Source organism: Bombus affinis, chromosome 1 (genome assembly GCF_024516045.1).
Source record: "Bombus affinis isolate iyBomAffi1 chromosome 1, iyBomAffi1.2, whole genome shotgun sequence".
Taxonomy (NCBI): domain Eukaryota; kingdom Metazoa; phylum Arthropoda; class Insecta; order Hymenoptera; family Apidae; genus Bombus; species Bombus affinis.
The window spans coordinates 10,113,446-10,130,161 of record NC_066344.1 but is presented as its reverse complement, the minus strand read 5'-3'; the positions used below and the strand labels follow the sequence as shown (position 1 = coordinate 10,130,161).

The following is a 16,716-nucleotide window of genomic DNA, read 5'->3' as shown; positions in this document are numbered from 1 at the left end:
GGGCGAAGTGCAAAGAATCAAATGTATCAACGAAGCAATCATAGTCGAGAAGCAAGGATTGTTGATTGTTGACTGTTGATTGTTAAATAAATTATATTGTTGAACATGGAGAGTATTTCTTGGGCACTTACATCTAACACCGCCTCAAATCATTTTAACAAACATCAAGATACTTTATCATCGAGTTACGCGACACACCCTATAAATTACAACGAAAACGTTTAATCGACGCAACGACAATCTCTATTTGCGCTTCTCCAGAACTCTAAACACGTGGAACAATGAGCGTACTTATTGTTCCGCCAAAAGCAATTATACCGTCTCGTAAGTTTCAACCTGGTAGGCCTCGCGCAAAGCAACTTCGAATCAAGTTCATTGCAAACGCGATTGCTAATGCCACGACCCAACGATGTTAGATTCGATTTATTTCCACCGATTATACTTTTCAATGGAAACACGGTGACGTAACCGTCGTGATATATCGTAATACACGTCGTAATGTACGTCGCAATTTCTACCTAGAATTTCACGGCCAGATTGAGACACGTTGGTATATATGTACATTCATTTGTCTAGCAACAAGCGTATGCATCATTCAAGCCGAAGCAAACAGCGACAAGTATTTCCGACACAATCTCGTCGATAAAAATCAGTCTGTAAATAGCCAAACTTCTCTTTCGCCTGTTAATCCTTCGCGCGATAAGGAAAAAAGTTGTCCGTATCTAGGCGTGTACCCGGTATATCTTCATTCACGTTTTCCATTCAAAGTTTCCGATTATCAGGAGTTTCGTTTTACGAGGCAACGCGACTCTCGCCGGACCTTTTCCACGAACGAAAGCAACGATTTCCTTTAACGTTCCCTTCGACGTACATAGGCAACTTTTACGAGCGAAGCTACACGTTTTACGATGACGCGCCGAATTATCGCGTTTTTCTCCTTCAGCCTGTCCATTTCCTACCCTCTCTTCTCGTTTCGTTATTCTTGGAGAAATGCTTTATTCGCGATAAAATTGCATCGAGAGTTTTCTAAGGGATGATCCTCGGTGTTTTACGATCGGCCACGTTTACGACGAAAAGAATCGCGTGACGCTAGTCATCGCCGTGTTGTTTCGACGCGACGAATTTCTATCTTTCGCGATCCGCGTAAAATTCTATCGCCAGAATTCTGTTGCACGGCCAAAAGCACGAACCATCCGCGCTCCGCTGCCACTTTTTCTCTTTTCTGTCCCCTTTTTTCTTTCGTCTTTTTCTCTTTCACCAAGAGAGGGAGGAGGTTAGAGAGCTTTTAAAATACGGCAGCAGAAAAAAGTCGAGAAGCAGCGGGCGTGGAAGAGAGGAAAAATTTGCATCCCCTGTATTTCGAGAGGTAAAACATTTTTTACGGGGCAAGTTCGTTCGGTTCGGAGCTTGTCGACAGCTTGAAACGTTGGAAACTACTGCACACGGCGAGCTGGCTATTCAGGGCTCGATACAGTGTCGACGACTATGAGTCTACGAGGAAGAGGATCAGGGTAAAAGGCTGGACGACAAATTTCGAACGACCGCGTTCAACCGGCCCGGATAATTCGAATTAAGGGGCTACTTGCACTTTCCACTGGACGGTGTCGTAAAACGTTTGCAAAATCGCGATAAAGATCATGCGGGACATTTTCCTCGGCAGTTTACTGAATTTTAACGTACCACTTTTGCCACGTAATTTTCTTCCTCTTTACCTCGCTTCTAATAGTTTAATTATAGGTCGTGTTAATCCCCAAACCTTTGACTCTAACGAAGATAACAAAGTGCTTGAGAAATTGCCAATTTACTAAATTATCGCGCATGTATATCGAGCCAGTAACTTTTATGTATTTAGCACAAAGAGACCTACACATCGCGTAGCCAGACCGCATTCTACGGAAATTGATAAAGTCTTCTACACACGTTACAACGAGAGAAACGGGACATGTACCTCAAAAACCGTTCCCAATGCGTCGAGCGCAAGAAAGCGTCAAATAGGTCAGGCTTCGTTATCTTTCTTTCGCTTGTGGCCCCAATTCCTCAGCCACCACTGGTACGCGGAATATCGAATCGACACGACGCGATACGTCACATCAACTGCAAGAAGCTATCGCCGTAAAGAAGAAGAAACAAAAGAGGAATAAAACAAAACACAAAACAAAAAGAAACAAAAAAAAGAAAACAGAAAAAGAAGAAAAGAAGAGATAGAAAAGAAAGTTGTCGCATTTGTGCCCTCGATGAATTGTGCGTTCCTGGTGATTTAAAAATCATGATTTTCCTTGATGCGTATCTAGGCCGGCTTTTTCGTAAGCGGGTATTTCCGGATCGCAGCAGTTAACCGGTGATTTTGAATGAATCGCGACGAGTAATTCCTGTCTCTGGGCGTACGATGAACCGGTGTACGTCACCCGATACAACAATGTCAGCAATACGTCGAAGAGGAAACGGCGAAGCTACACGAGGAGAGAAAGAGCGAGAGAAAGAGCGAGAGCGAGGGTGAGCGGGGTGAACGAAAAAGGGAGAGAGAGATGGAAAGCAACGACTTCCGCCGATCGATTTCTGCGCTCTCGCGGTTAACTCCAGCGGGCTCCTTTATGCCACGCCTTCCCAGTTCGATATTTCGCTTCGTTATCGAACCGTTGAATCCAACCGATCGAAATCTATTCCCAATCCTTAGCCGCAGCTCTTCGTTCGCTACTTGATCGGTTCCGTGGCTCGATTAATCGATACGAAATTGATATCCTGAACGCTATTACAGAACGATCGTGTTCGGTGACATGCAAGTTTTCGAGCTTTCGAATTAATTGGTTGCGGTTTCGTGAACTTTGACAGTTTTAAGGTAGCGATAAACCGTCTCGTGATATCCGCGTGTCTAGGGCAGCGTGATTCGTTCGTGGTTCGTGCGGTGACGTTTGATCGTAACGATATTTTGGTAATTACACGAGGTAATAACGTTCGTGGTATTCCGTGAGATAAGTTCGCTCTTGGAAATCTTCAACTCCGTCGAGAAAAGAAGAAAACGGGAAAACCTGGTGCAGCGATAAAGCGGCGTAATACGACACGGATATCGTTGTTACGTTCGTACAATTAAATAGAAGCTTCGTGTTACAAGCACGAAGATATATTTTGCAGACGTCGTAAAAGTATTGTAATTAGTCACGAATTAGTTTGAGAAACGACAATTCTAAAATGAACGATTCGTCGTACAATGGATTATACGGATATAATGTGTCTCGTTATTAGAACGCGATTGTTCGTCGCGTAGATCGATCCACCTTTGGTCTCCGCGGAACGAAAACCCCAAAAGGGAAACGTACGCGATCGGAGGAGGTGCATCGATAAGCAGCAGGGCGCTTGATAAAAGTGTACGCTTGCAGCGAAACGAAATTACGAGGACAGAATGGTGACGGGAGGGGTAGGAAAACTTGCCGCGACGCTATTATCCGCGTTACAAAGTTAAACCGCAGCCGCCGTCTGTTACAAAGATTCGAAACGTCGATGCTCCCCGGCGAAAGAGAGTCGCCCTCTTTCAACGTCTCCCCTTTCCGCGTTCCTTCTGGCGCCGCGGCGTGCTCGTAACCTGAACAACGCCAAGAAAAATTTCACCGCTAAATAACGTAATTCCTTCCAACCCAGAAACCGGAATCCGGGATTCCAGTTTCGTTTTAGATTGGTAGCGATAGTTTCTAGCCGACATCTTTATCCATTTAACCGTGATTCGATTCTTAGATCACTACTTAGATTAGTCCATCGAATACAAAGAATTCTCAGTCTCTAATGCGACGTTTAATATTCAAAAAATCGTAATATCGAAATCATTTGAACTCTGGCTTCTACGTTTATTTGCAATGCTTACCGGTTTTAATCATTTGCACGCGAAAGGCGACAATCCCTGTTTATGCTAGATTTCGACATTTTCAATTGAGAGTGCAATATCGGTTCGTAAATTAGTTCCTTAACTCTTTGTGCTCTTTGTTAGGAAGTGTAAAGTGACTTATTAAAGACTTTAAAAAGCAGGTAAAATATTTAATCCCATATCCCTCCGAAACTATGGTTCTGACAACGTCTCCAACGTTAGTTCTGATTCGACGATCATGTCGAAAAGTATTATAGTTTAGAAATCCTGAAAAAATGGTTTTCGGAAGATGAACTTGATTTTGAACTGCTAGAAAATGAGACCGATTATATTCAAGAATGCATCTTGGTGAATGCTGTATGAATTACCATAAAAAAATACAGAAATTAATATTACAAAATCATAATTTCAAAGATGTAAATATAGATAAATTATTAGAATATAATGTTTTTGTAAGTTAATTTGTATATAAAATCATTTTACGCTAGCTATAAGACACGCATCACGTATACGCAAAATCATTCGGAGTAGCTGCTACGTTCGACCGAAAAAGTCCTCGAGTTAATTGGAATTATTCAATGCCAATGTTCGTCATTTGGCTCCTTAATTTCTTCTCGATGACGATTGCTACGCAAAATCACCGGACGTACACGTTTCGCTCTGCGAATATCTTTAAATCTGAGGAACTGTGATCGTTATTCAAACATTCGTTTAATAACGTTTCCTTTAATACCGAGTGAACATAAGTATTACGAGGGCATTAATTTTTCCTAACTCGTTGACAAAGTAGAGCTAGAAGAAAGTGGAAGCCGAAGGTAAAAAGGAAGAACGAAGCTTGACTGTTTTAAATCTTCAAAGGCACTTCTCCATTCCGGAGAAGGAATCAGTCAGCTAAGGATCTCTTTCAGTTCTTCGTATTATCCTGGCTCTGTCGAGCTTCGAGGAACCAATAACGTCGTTCACGGAATGGTTACGGAATGCAAATACCGAATCCAGTTCATCGATGGGAATGCCAGCCAGTTCCTGGAACCAAGTATCGATGAAAATCGCAGATTCCGAAACGATGGATTAATCCGATGTAGATCGATACCCATTGGTGTCAAATTCTACTCGAAGCAGGCTAGAATACTAGAAACCTTCCAATTATAACACTAATTAATCATTACTCGATCCAGTTTAACATCCGGTCTAATTATTATATCTATCGTTGGGAAGAGAAAGCGATAAGAAATATTCGTCGGAATATGCGGCGTCGAAGAAAGTATATAATTGAAATTTTAATGACAAAGGAAATCGAATGCCTACGAGGATACAAGGGGATTACATAAAATGTGCTGCAGTTTCATTTTTCACGTCCCTTAATTCCTATGCATGGCTGTTCCAAAGTGTGCCCTTTATCATGCCAAAGGCGTTTTATGAAATTCCAAATAGGCAATCGGTGCCATTGATGCATTACCAAGCGACCATTTTGCAATTTTCCTCGTCATAAATTTAAAAAGATCGTCTCCGGTAAAGATAAACGAGCTCCTCCGTTCTATCTATCTTACGCGCCGACCACGTCTGCGAATAGTTCCTACCAAGGCTTGGCAATCCTCGGGAAACAGCAACCGATTAATACTATTTGCACTTAATTATTAATCTTTCTTCCAATGAACACGAACTCACGTATCGTGTATATTTCTTACAGCGACGAACACGAGTTAACGAGACTCTGCCGTTTGACCGGGCTTGGTCTCTCTCTAGCACCATTCCTCGGATATGTAATTGAAAGTCGAGCTGGAAGAGACCGTGCACGAATCCAATTCGAACAATTTAAGTCGCGACAGATAAAAAATCGCGAGAGTCTCTGCCGTATCTTGCACGCCAGAGTGATAAATTCATGGCAAGGTACTAGGTAAATATTGCCGCGAGCATATTAGCCGGAAGTTGGCCAGTTTAAATCCTAGAGAAGGACTTTAAGAAGCGAGACGGATTTACTGTGGCAGGGGGAAAAGAAGGAAGGAAAAGCACATGGGACGAAGGCGGATTGGGCTGGGCGGAAGGTGGAGCAGGGACGCGATTTTTCGACCAGATGCCACATCGTGTGTCTTCTTGTGGTAAACGCGACGATTTACAACGTTCCCAAAGCCGAATGCACCATGTGACCGAATAAACAGTACTGTCGACCAGATGCCTGGGAAATTTTTCTTTGGTCAACCTTTCCCTTCCGCGTGGTTTCCGGTGCCTTTCGATTACCGTGCTTTCTACGAGCGGCTCGTTCGATTCGATTTTCCATTCTCCCATTGGAATTTCAGGTTTTTCGTGATAGGATACGCTGCTTTTTATACAATTCCATAATATCCCGATCGATATCTTTTTTACCCGAGTTCGATGTTTTCGATATTGGAAGGTAGTTTTATGGTACCTTTACGTTATACGGAGATCGGAGGAAATTTTCTGATATTAACGTTACTTTACGATTGAAAAATAGTACTCCGATATAACGTACTCGAATAATACAAAGAATATTGATTCGACATTATAAAGTCAAAGTGGATTAAGTTGACCGATGAACCATCGCTTCGATGAATCACCGCTGTCGCAGAATGACCGTTCCAAATCCCTCGATTATTAGTCATTCGTCTTTATCGAATAAAAAGAAGGACGCGAATATGTAAGAGCAAACCGTTCGGAATATAACACAAGAGAATAATGGCAAATGAAGATAAAAGTATTGAAAGAATAACAAATAATTGCTCGATCGATGTCGCTTCTGCTGTCCTATAGCTATCGAGCGACCATTTAGAAGGTCGATGCCACATGACTTACGGTCATCGTCGCTAACGATAGTTAACTCTTTGCGATCCTGTACTTGCATATTGTATTTCCCTTGCGCGTTATTACATAATACAGTAAAAATTGTATTAGGCTGTTTCACTAGTCTTTTCACGGTCGGAACGACGGTAATCTTCGTGGAGGAAGAATTGCAGGACACCAGACAGAGGAAACGAACGACCTGACGTTCGTTTATTCGTAAAAAGAAATCCAACGCTTTGGCTTTAATATTACTCGCGTTTTATGGTAATTATGTACTTTCCTCAGCGTCCATTACGTTTCACGTCGGACATTTGTTGCTAGATGCACGGGGATCGTACGCATTCCGGGTCCAGGCTATAACGCTGTTTACGCTACTTTTTCTGGCTCGTTTTTAATTATAAAAGTTTCCCTTTAGCGACCCTTTTCGCGCTACCCAGTTCACCGATCCAGTGCAACTTTTAAAATGCACTCACCGATACGCGACCGCCTCGTTTCTCCCTCCAGAAAATAACCTCGCAATTTTTTCCTAACGTTCCTTACAACGAATGTACGAATATTCTTTCACTGTTTCCCTCGTAAAAGATGTAGGAAACGAATTACGTACGATGCACTTGGCTGGGAACTGTAAGCAAGCGTACAAATACGTTTTGCAGTTACTGTGCTGTTGTATTTCATTGTTTCGTCTCTGTATAGTTATACTGCTACCAGGGAATTCGTTTATAGCGGATTTCAAATCAGCCAGAGGTAAGATACGACTCATTCCGATAGTTGTTTTAGAAGCAAACAAACTTCCAATTATAAACCCATACAGACATCTACGGATGGACAATCGTAGACGACCATCGAATCGGTCGCTTCTCATTGAAACTTCCAAAACGATTAACCAAATCGACCGAAATAAACCTAACTCTGAGGCTGTCTCACTTTCGCGAAACAATCACCAACTTGTCCCTGACGACGCAGGTTCTCGGTACATTTGAAAATGCCGCTTGAATCGGTTGGACGCGCTTCCTATCTCGATTAATCGCTTGCATATTCATACGTACGATCCTCTAACCAGATAGAGGAAGAGGCGCGTTAATAAACGGTGTTGTTCAATCTCAAGTTACTCGAATAATTAGCGTAACGTGTCGAAGGCGGCGGACAACTGTCGTGTCCGAGGGATAATTTTTTGTGCTCCCTTTCTGGCCGGGTAATTTTTCTTTTCATCAAGCCACACGAAAGATAAAAAGAACGAGAGAGACGAAGACGCTGTACCCGAGGCGCTTCTGCATAGTTTGCTTTGCAATTCTACTGTTAAAAAGTCCCTGCCCTGAGCCTGCTTCTTCTCTTCTCGCTTCCTCTCGTCTCGATCTCGCAATACTCTAGGTAACTTCGTGCAACGAGGCCCGAAGCGTTTGCACGGAAAATTCAACCTCTGAAAAGGAACGTCGTCGTCGTCGTCGTCGTCGTCGTCGTCGTCGCCGCGGAGAACTATATTTCGCGATGTTAATTCAAAGATAATTTGCGACGGAAACCGGCTGAAAGTTGCTCCTTCCGGACCGTCCTTTATATCTAAATGATTATAACAGCGTTTTCAGCTACCCGGCGCCGCTTTTCACGTTTCTTCGAGCTTACAGGTTAACTTCACACGACTCGCATTTTGTTACCAACGTTACGGATGAAATGGGAAAATCGGCAAGAATAAAGTTCAGTTTGAATCGCTTGGACCGCTTAATTAAAATTTTATCGTGATACAACTCTGCGCGCCGACCTGAATCTTTCTTACTCGAAAATGTATCGATCGATAAACGTTAGCGAATCGACAAGTTATTGAAAAAGTCGCGTATTATAAATTTCTATCGCACGGACGATTACAAGCTTCTTTGCAGCGTACAATGGCAATTTAATGAATCGAGCCTGATAATTGAACGAGCGCGATTCGAAATTAAATTCGTTCGGTGAGAAATTTTGCGAAAGAATCCAAGAGGATATAGGAGCAGCTACATAAAGCAGGTTTTTTGTCACTGCCCTGTTCATATATTTTCCTTCCCGTGAGCAGCCTAGAAAGAAGTTTCTTTTGTCGTAATACGCCGAGTTTCGCCGTCGGCGTTTTTCCTCCGTGCTGGATTAACAGCACTAGAAACTCTTTATTCCGTCGGGATTAGTCGTTATCCAGCTCTAAATTCGAAAACGTTTACGTAATTTCGTTCGGCTTCGGTTATTGCCTCGTAGTTGTCCGATAAGCCGAAGAGAAAGCTTCGAAAGAAGTTATCTGGTGAGCTGTTTCCCGACCAGTCCCCGCTTACTTCACTCTACGAAAGTGATTTTTGGAGTTCGTACAGACCATTTCCGCTCGAAAAATTCGATTTTCTCTCAAATTCGATATACGTATTTACCATATGATATCATTTTATATCAGAAGATTACATTATATTACATAGAATATCATTTTCCATACCAATATTTCCTCGTTCTTTTTCCTTTTTAATTTTCATCATACACCAACATGAACGCAACGATTATTAATACCACATAACATGGTGATTATAAAGAAATCACAAGTATCTATGTAGTCAACTTCGAGTACTCCAAAAATAGTGATGCACCCTCGGAGCCCACCCATGTCTAACTCGGAGCAGCCATAAGACCAACCACACGATAAATTCGTGTCCAGGATTTTTTCGAGTCAGTGCAGGTTGTTGGAAGCGTAACAAGCCCAAACAACTGACTACTTGTCGATAACCAAGAATTTTCTCAATATATCAAACATCCGATATACATCGAAGGGCGATTATTTTTCCAATGCAACCTTAAAACCTAACTTTTTCTCTTTTGTTTTTCCATTCGTTGAAACAACATCTTCCAATAGAAGAAGCACGTGCGTAACACGTTTTGTCCAGAACAGAACGACTTCTCCCGTGCAGATGAGGGTTTCAGATTCCCCGGCACGTTTTCAAGGGTGAAGAAGCAGGCCGACAAGCGAATAACGGGCTCCAGGAAGACTTCCACTCGGTCAGAACCTAGTGCCGATACCTTTTGTCTAGAAACGTCGGCTTTTTCTGCATTCCGTCGAGGCCTGAATAGGTCGGCCTCTCACCTTGCATACCGATCGTTTGTTTAAGCCCGAAGATGCGCTATACACATCGGCCACTGGCACCCGCCAGCTTCACGTATATGTATATAGCGATGCATCACTGCATTCCAATGAGCCACTCGGCCGTATTGCCGATTCAATAACGCTTCCGTTCGATTCAGCCGCGAAACACGCGTGCTCTGAGAGAACGTGGTCGCGTGTCACGCGAAAATCTCCTCGTCTCTGGAGAGCCTGCTCCTCATGGAGAGGCTCGCACATTGCGACGAGCCTTTCACGGGTATCATGAATCACCGGGAATTTCAGTATGAAGCGTTTCTGCTTTCTTTTCTATACGAATGAGTTCCTGTGGATGGTTCCTTTCGTGGATCGTTGACAGATGTCAATGGGACGTTTGAGATTCCGAATCGTAACGAGAGGTATGTCATAGTGCATTGTATGTTAATAAATATGATTGACGTGTCCGATCGTATCCGGTGGTCTACGATAGGTAGCTACCGGAAGCATTTTCATTAAGAAGGCAGAGGTACGAAGGCGAATTATCGATGGAACGAAGAGCGTGCAAGCGTCGAGGACTCGACTGGATCATTGTTTTATTCTAGTTTATTACTATACCATCGTGTCGATAGGAAGCAGCCTGTTCAGCACAATCATTAGCTTTTGCACGCGACTTCGTTCGCGTGGACTACTAATGTACGGAACAATTTTCAAGCGAATTAATTTTTATGAATGACATATCTACGTATATTTTATCCTAACAATTGGGTTATTCCCTGTAGTAAGAAATATTAAATTACATGACGTGACAAATAATCAATCGTTGCTTGACTTCTAGGAAACGTGGGAGCGCACACAACTCAGATGACAGGCTATTTCTCAGCTTTCACGAAACGGATCGAGATGAAACACACCCTGTTATCTTTCGTGGTCACTAGGCTATATGACAGAGAAAATCTCATCAAAATCCGTTCAGTCGTTTCTACGTGATGCGAGTGCAAACGGACAGAGGAAAGTTCAAAAAATTAGCTTTTCTCGATTCCGTAGCTTACGGGCCGTTCCTGGTTCATTGATTTATTTTTTCTTATTCGACGTACGGGCATAACCCTTCTACTGTTTTATTATATGTATAGATTATTCCGTCTTAAAAGTCCACGAAGACGACGAATCATATGCCGATACGTTACAACGATAGCCATCTGTATGATACAAATTATACATGTAGATGGAACATAATAATTCATAGCTCGTTTATCGACTATGAATTGAGCGCGTTATGATGACTTCGCGCGTGATTTGAGTTCATTAGAAGTGAAGCGTGTACTAAGGGTAGTCGTAACTATTGATTGGCCCAATTATTTCCACGGAGTTAGAAATCTGGTGTGACGATATTTAAACGCTGTGACGATGTTTTCTTACTTTGTTCCTTAGTCTCCATTTTCTCATTCTACAACTGATTATCGATTATTTCAATTATTAAGCGAAGAGTAGACATCGTACATCAGTATATCCTGAAATTAATGTCGCAAGAATTACAATCCATGGAACCTATTCAACGAAGATTGAATTTAACACGATACGCAGAATACAAGTACCTATTCATAAACTAACCCGCATATTCATATTTAACATCGTGTTAACAAGTGGTTATTAAAGCGTAAGGGATGGATTACCGCATAGTATTACAACATTAACTATGAAAATCTAAAGCATTACTCACATTTATTTGGGTATATGAAATAAAATCGTTAAACGATCAAAACGATTGGTCATCGGATGTGTTTAACAGTACCTCAATTATCTTAATTTCAAATAAAATAGACAAGATGACTGGATCATTTTATCATCCTGATGGCCTCCATGGTTTTAAACACAAATCTCAGAAAAACCGCATTAAGGAATAACATAGCGTTAACGCTTAATATCCTTGTGACTAAGAAGAAGGAAGAGAATTCCAAGGATTCGATCAATATTCTTTTTGTCACTATTTCTTCTACTTACACTCTATAATTTTCCCAATGAAGAAATTCAAGTATTTATAACATTGTGATAAATTGTTTCTTGATCCTTAATAGGTTAAGACGTGTACTCAACGACGAACCAGTTCGTGAACAGTTCACGAACAGTACTGGCAAGATGCTCGCAAACATTTTGTGTTCATTCTATGTCATACCATGTTTCATGAATATATGTGTTTGCAGATAATATGCAAACAAATGACAAACAGACGACAAACTAACTAGCGAGTACTAGTCAGTACTAGTGATACATCTTTACGAGATAACCTAACATTTCATTCGTTACTCGACCGGCTGATTATCTTTGTTCGTGATTCAACGAGGGAGGTTATCACTAACACAAACGTACCTCTGTTTCCAGATAACTGTTTTTATCACTATACACGACAGCCGAGAGTTAGTTTTCGGTCGAAAATATAAATTTTCCGCAAAGCACGGTAAGTTTGAATGAACCGCATACCTCGAGACTAACCTTTCCACGCACGCCGCTTAACGAAATAATACTGTCGTGTTCTAGTTTCACTGAAATTGACACCACTTTCAGTTGGTTTGTTATTGATTCGGAACATCTCGATAGAGAACTCATACCTCGAACAAAAGCAAACTAGAGTTTTGCTGCGTAGTAACGTTACGCGAAACGCAAATTCTCTGTTGACACACAGGCGTTCTGTTGGTTTTAAATCATTGAAAAAAATAAAAACTAGCAAGAAACAACGAGTCCGAAGTATCAGCATGTTACTAATGTAGTGTACACAGTTTGCACACCTGTTTTGATTTTTTCTGTCGTTTACTAACCTATCTTGTCGAGTACGTACATACAAGGATAAAATTTCGCGCGAAAGCCGTGACTATCGAAGTATACGTAGATTGTACATACATATTTCGTGTTTAGTTCTTCGTTTCGATGTATCGGCTGTTTTGAACGACTTTCAGTCGTTTTAACAGCGCGATTCTTATTACAAATCGATTAATCGCGATTCCACGATTCATCACGTTCGTGCCGTAAGAAACATTAAGGTTAGTAACGTCGTGCGATCTGGGTTGCCCTAGCAACGAAAAAAAAACGCGCGAATAACACCCGTACTTGCTTTACAGTTCTCGCGATTCCAATACGCTTCGTGCCGTTTTTATTGCTTATGAAACTTCTCGATAGTCTTTACGAAGCTTCCTACCACTACGATTATCAAGTGAAATATAAAGCTTGCATTAAAAAATCAAAATAAAGAGAAAAGCAAGCCTTTATCAATATACGTTTGTACTTTACAAAACAGGTATTGTATCTCAAAACCATCATTGCAAATCTATCAAATTTCTGTGGAAGATCACGAATTGAATATTATTATGCTGATATCTTTTTGGTACTATTAGCAGATGCTTTGAAACAAAGAAAAGTGCACGACCAGAGTTCCTGTAGGATCACTTTATATATACATATAGGTTATACATTAACACGCATGAATATAGTAAAGGCATAGATGAAGGTGAGTCATAGTCAAAGGATGCTTCGCAGATGGTTCATGCAACAGATAAGGCTCGTTAAAGACAACTACTGGAGCAATTTAAATAATAATCGTAGATGGCATGAATAGTCAAAGATGAAAAAGATATTTTCTCTTAGTAAAAATAGCTACTGGGAAATCGTTAGACAAAAGGTTAACGTTCGAAGTTGAATAATTAATTGTAATGAAGTATGTGCATAGAAGTCAGAAACGTACAAGATCAAAGTAAGAACTACACACGGAGGAATTTTCATGAAACATTGATGTATCTATGCAGGTTAGTCGCTAGTAAATACGATTCATTGTTGAGCCGATAAATAGGTTAGAATATCAACAATTTCTCATTACGTAAAAAGTCACTAGCTCAGCGAATCCTATCCTAATCTGAGACGATCGCGCGCACTGCGGTTCTTCGGTTCCCACAATCTGTCCAGCGTATTATGATTATCCCGCTGTCGGTCACCGTGCCGACTTTCAGAACACACGAAAAAATGTCGGATTCGATGCGAGACGAGCGGCAGCTATATGTGCTTTTAACTCCTTGTTCACCTTTGACTTTCTTTTATGAAGAAAAAGAGAATATTCTTGTTAAAAATTCAACTGGAAATATTGGAAATACAGTAGCGTGCAGGTTATATAGCGCGGTGAAAGAAGAATTTGCTTCGCGTTATTGCGCGTTGTCACGCTACGTTTAATATTATTTTTCTATTGAGGTTAAGAGGTGTATCATGAGTGGAATTGTTTTTATGCGAACTGACTGACAGTCGAAATAAACCTATGCTTGTCGTTCAATCTAAATAGACTTTTGCCGGTTAAAGTAGATCATGGATATTTTGTACGGCAAATCTAATATGTAACTTACGTTTCAAAGTAACGAATTCAAAGTAAAATGTTATTTTTCGTTAACTCTTCCAAAGTGACAATGAACTTAGTTTAAATAGTGTCCACGAAAGAACAGTCGTAGTATGTGTATAATAGATATAAGTATATTAATAGATTTTTCGTAACTTTTATAAAGGGACCTCTATATCAATTATTTTCTTTCACAACGTTGCAACTAATATAAAGATCACTAAGATTTCAGAAATATCTAACAATCTTGAAGTTTATAAACTCAGAGAAGAGATTACAATGAAAATGCTTCTTGTTCGGATGCTTCAACCATAATCCATCACAAGCATGACTCGATATTATAAGACAAGGCTAATTTTACTTTAGCGAGGTTATTCTTCTTTCTTTTAAGCCAGCGATAATGGTTATGGTAACCGGTAACATTTTCTATGTAATGTATTCATAGAAAGAAAAGTGCACAACGAGTCTCATTATTGTAATTCGCAGTGCGTGAAATACCAAACACCGAATCTTCCCTTTGAATATATTCGTAGCACTTACTTGTCATTTTCATACGTTTCTTTTCAGGATCGGTTGCCGGCGCGATAGCCTTGAGAGAGGGTGCGTTTCACGAGGTGCCCGCATAGTACGGCGCGTGTACTTCTCGATTTCTTTGAATTTTGTCTCGTAGCTAGACCGAAAGTCTACCCTCGTTGTTAGGGAACATGCACGTAAAGAAGAGACACGTAATACAACGAAACGACGACGCCGCGAGAGACAAGCGTGGAAAGAGGCTGCTATACACACCCGCATGCGATCCCGTACAAACCGTAACCTTACACGAACGTCGCGCCAAGTGTGTACTGTGTATCGATCCCGAGAGTACACACGAAGACAGCTCTGAGCGCCACCACGTTCTTTCTCTGTCTCTCGTAGGAGAGGCGCTGTCTCTTGTTGTTGCTTTCGTTAGAACGCCGACGGTTACTTAGACCCGGTACGTATTTCAAGCATGAGCTTGAAAAGAAATTATTGAAACTCAATCACACACCACACCAATCTCTTCGTATCCATGCAACATCGGCTAACAATGAGAACAAGGACATGGTTAAAGGCTTTTCTCGCGACTTATTCGCCGGCTCCGTATACCGGTTATGATCGTCGAATAAATCCAAAGGATACGTATCATTGTTATGTATTTAGGTAGCTATTAAGTAAAAAAGTTCTCTTACCTTAATTTTCAGTGAATAATCTGAACACTGACACACAACGATACAACACACACTCCACACCCGACGAAGGTTCGAGCTCGACTGAAAGTCTTCGCGGAGTGAGTTGGCGGGTGGCGCCACGGCCAATCCCAACGTACTAACACGCAATTCCATCTTTCTCGTAAGACGTATGTACAGTTCGCTCCGACGAATTGTTCCGCTCGAGGTAAATATCGGAGAGAAAACACTCATCCTGTTCTGCACACCCTTCGATTAAACGCTCGATGACATTGTTTGCTGTCTCTAACCCTATCCAAGATCCCAATTGTGCCCTGACGTGTTGAATAAGAGAAGCTTCGTGATATTCTCGTAAATTGAAACGATCTATTCGAGCAGACCGTGCAATATACGAGCCACTTGACTCTCTTTGCTCTACTATGCAAGGAATATGTATGAATTTCGATGTATTATGAACAGCGATACGTTTCATAGCTTATGCTTATGGATTTCTCGTATCTCTTCGCGTACACAATAAACGTGCAGAGTGTGCTGCATTATACATGCTGTGATTTAAATATTCCTAAGCGCCTGATATCGGTATGAATCGAGTTGAGAATCGAGATATTGAAGATATAGATTACATTATCGATTATTACAAGATAAATCCTGATATTATTTTTAATCTTTTCTCTTCAATATTAAAGATTTCTGTATTAACTAATTTAACCCCAACATTGATCGATTCAAATAATAGTAATAATGTAACAACGTAAGTGACTGTAATTTGATGAAATATCACAACTGTAGTTAGCTATTAGATCTACTAATAATCAATACATCGTATGAAAAGATGGAATACAATGCGAAAACGCTAGATAAGTTTAAGAAGATTTAGATTTTAGAATTTATTTTCACATGCCTGTATTTCTTTCTTATGATCTTATAAATTGTTTTCGTCATATAGTTAAAAATAAGTTGCGATTATATTAAATTATCAACTGTCGACAATTCATGAATGAAAATGTTAAAGTTCCTTAAGAAATAAAATTCTATTTAACAATAACGAATATTTACTTTAAACTTGATAATATTAAATAACATAAATAAAAAATAAAAAATTTAAACAAAAATACAGAAACTTCCTTCACGGGTAGAACGAAAGTGAGAAACGCAACCTTTGTTCAACACTTACATTCGCGTAAACTGTTTAGTGGTAATCAGATGGCACGAAATTACAAAATTCCGATACAGAAGGATGTATTCTCCGAATACTTAATTCCTTTTATAGCATAAGTTGTATATATATATATATATATCTTTCCGTTTAATATTAACAGCATATTTATTATTAAAAACAAGTAATTATATAACGAAGTTCCTAAATTTCTTCATAACAAAATAAAGACTATATTTGTATTTAAATAACAGAAAAGATCGGGGA

At 40.4% G+C, this 16,716-nt stretch overlaps 1 protein-coding gene and 1 long non-coding RNA gene across 11 annotated transcripts in view; one reads left to right on the top strand and one right to left on the bottom strand.

The window, feature by feature from the left end:
• The window catches only part of LOC126919670 (protein tweety), a 40,110-nt gene extending 23,984 nt beyond the window's left edge, over nucleotides 1–16,126 (bottom strand). For 2 of the 9 annotated variants that reach the window (XM_050729283.1, XM_050729520.1), the window contains exon 1: nucleotides 15,297–16,123. The gene's annotated coding sequence lies outside the window, so the exon portion shown is untranslated. Of the gene's footprint in view, nucleotides 1–14,628; nucleotides 14,777–15,296 lie in introns of those variants that run through there. The other 7 variants (XM_050729193.1, XM_050729767.1, XM_050729443.1 and 4 more) reach the window with 5 other exon arrangements.
• On the top strand, nucleotides 12,463–16,338 carry LOC126925686 (uncharacterized). Of its 2 annotated transcripts, none has more exons than XR_007714072.1 (2): nucleotides 12,463–14,504; nucleotides 14,656–16,338. It is a non-coding gene; the product is annotated as an uncharacterized LOC126925686 (long non-coding RNA). The 2 variants fall into 2 exon arrangements; XR_007714089.1 differs by having other exon boundaries at nucleotides 12,463–14,573.
• The last annotated feature ends 378 nt before the right edge of the window (nucleotides 16,339–16,716 follow it).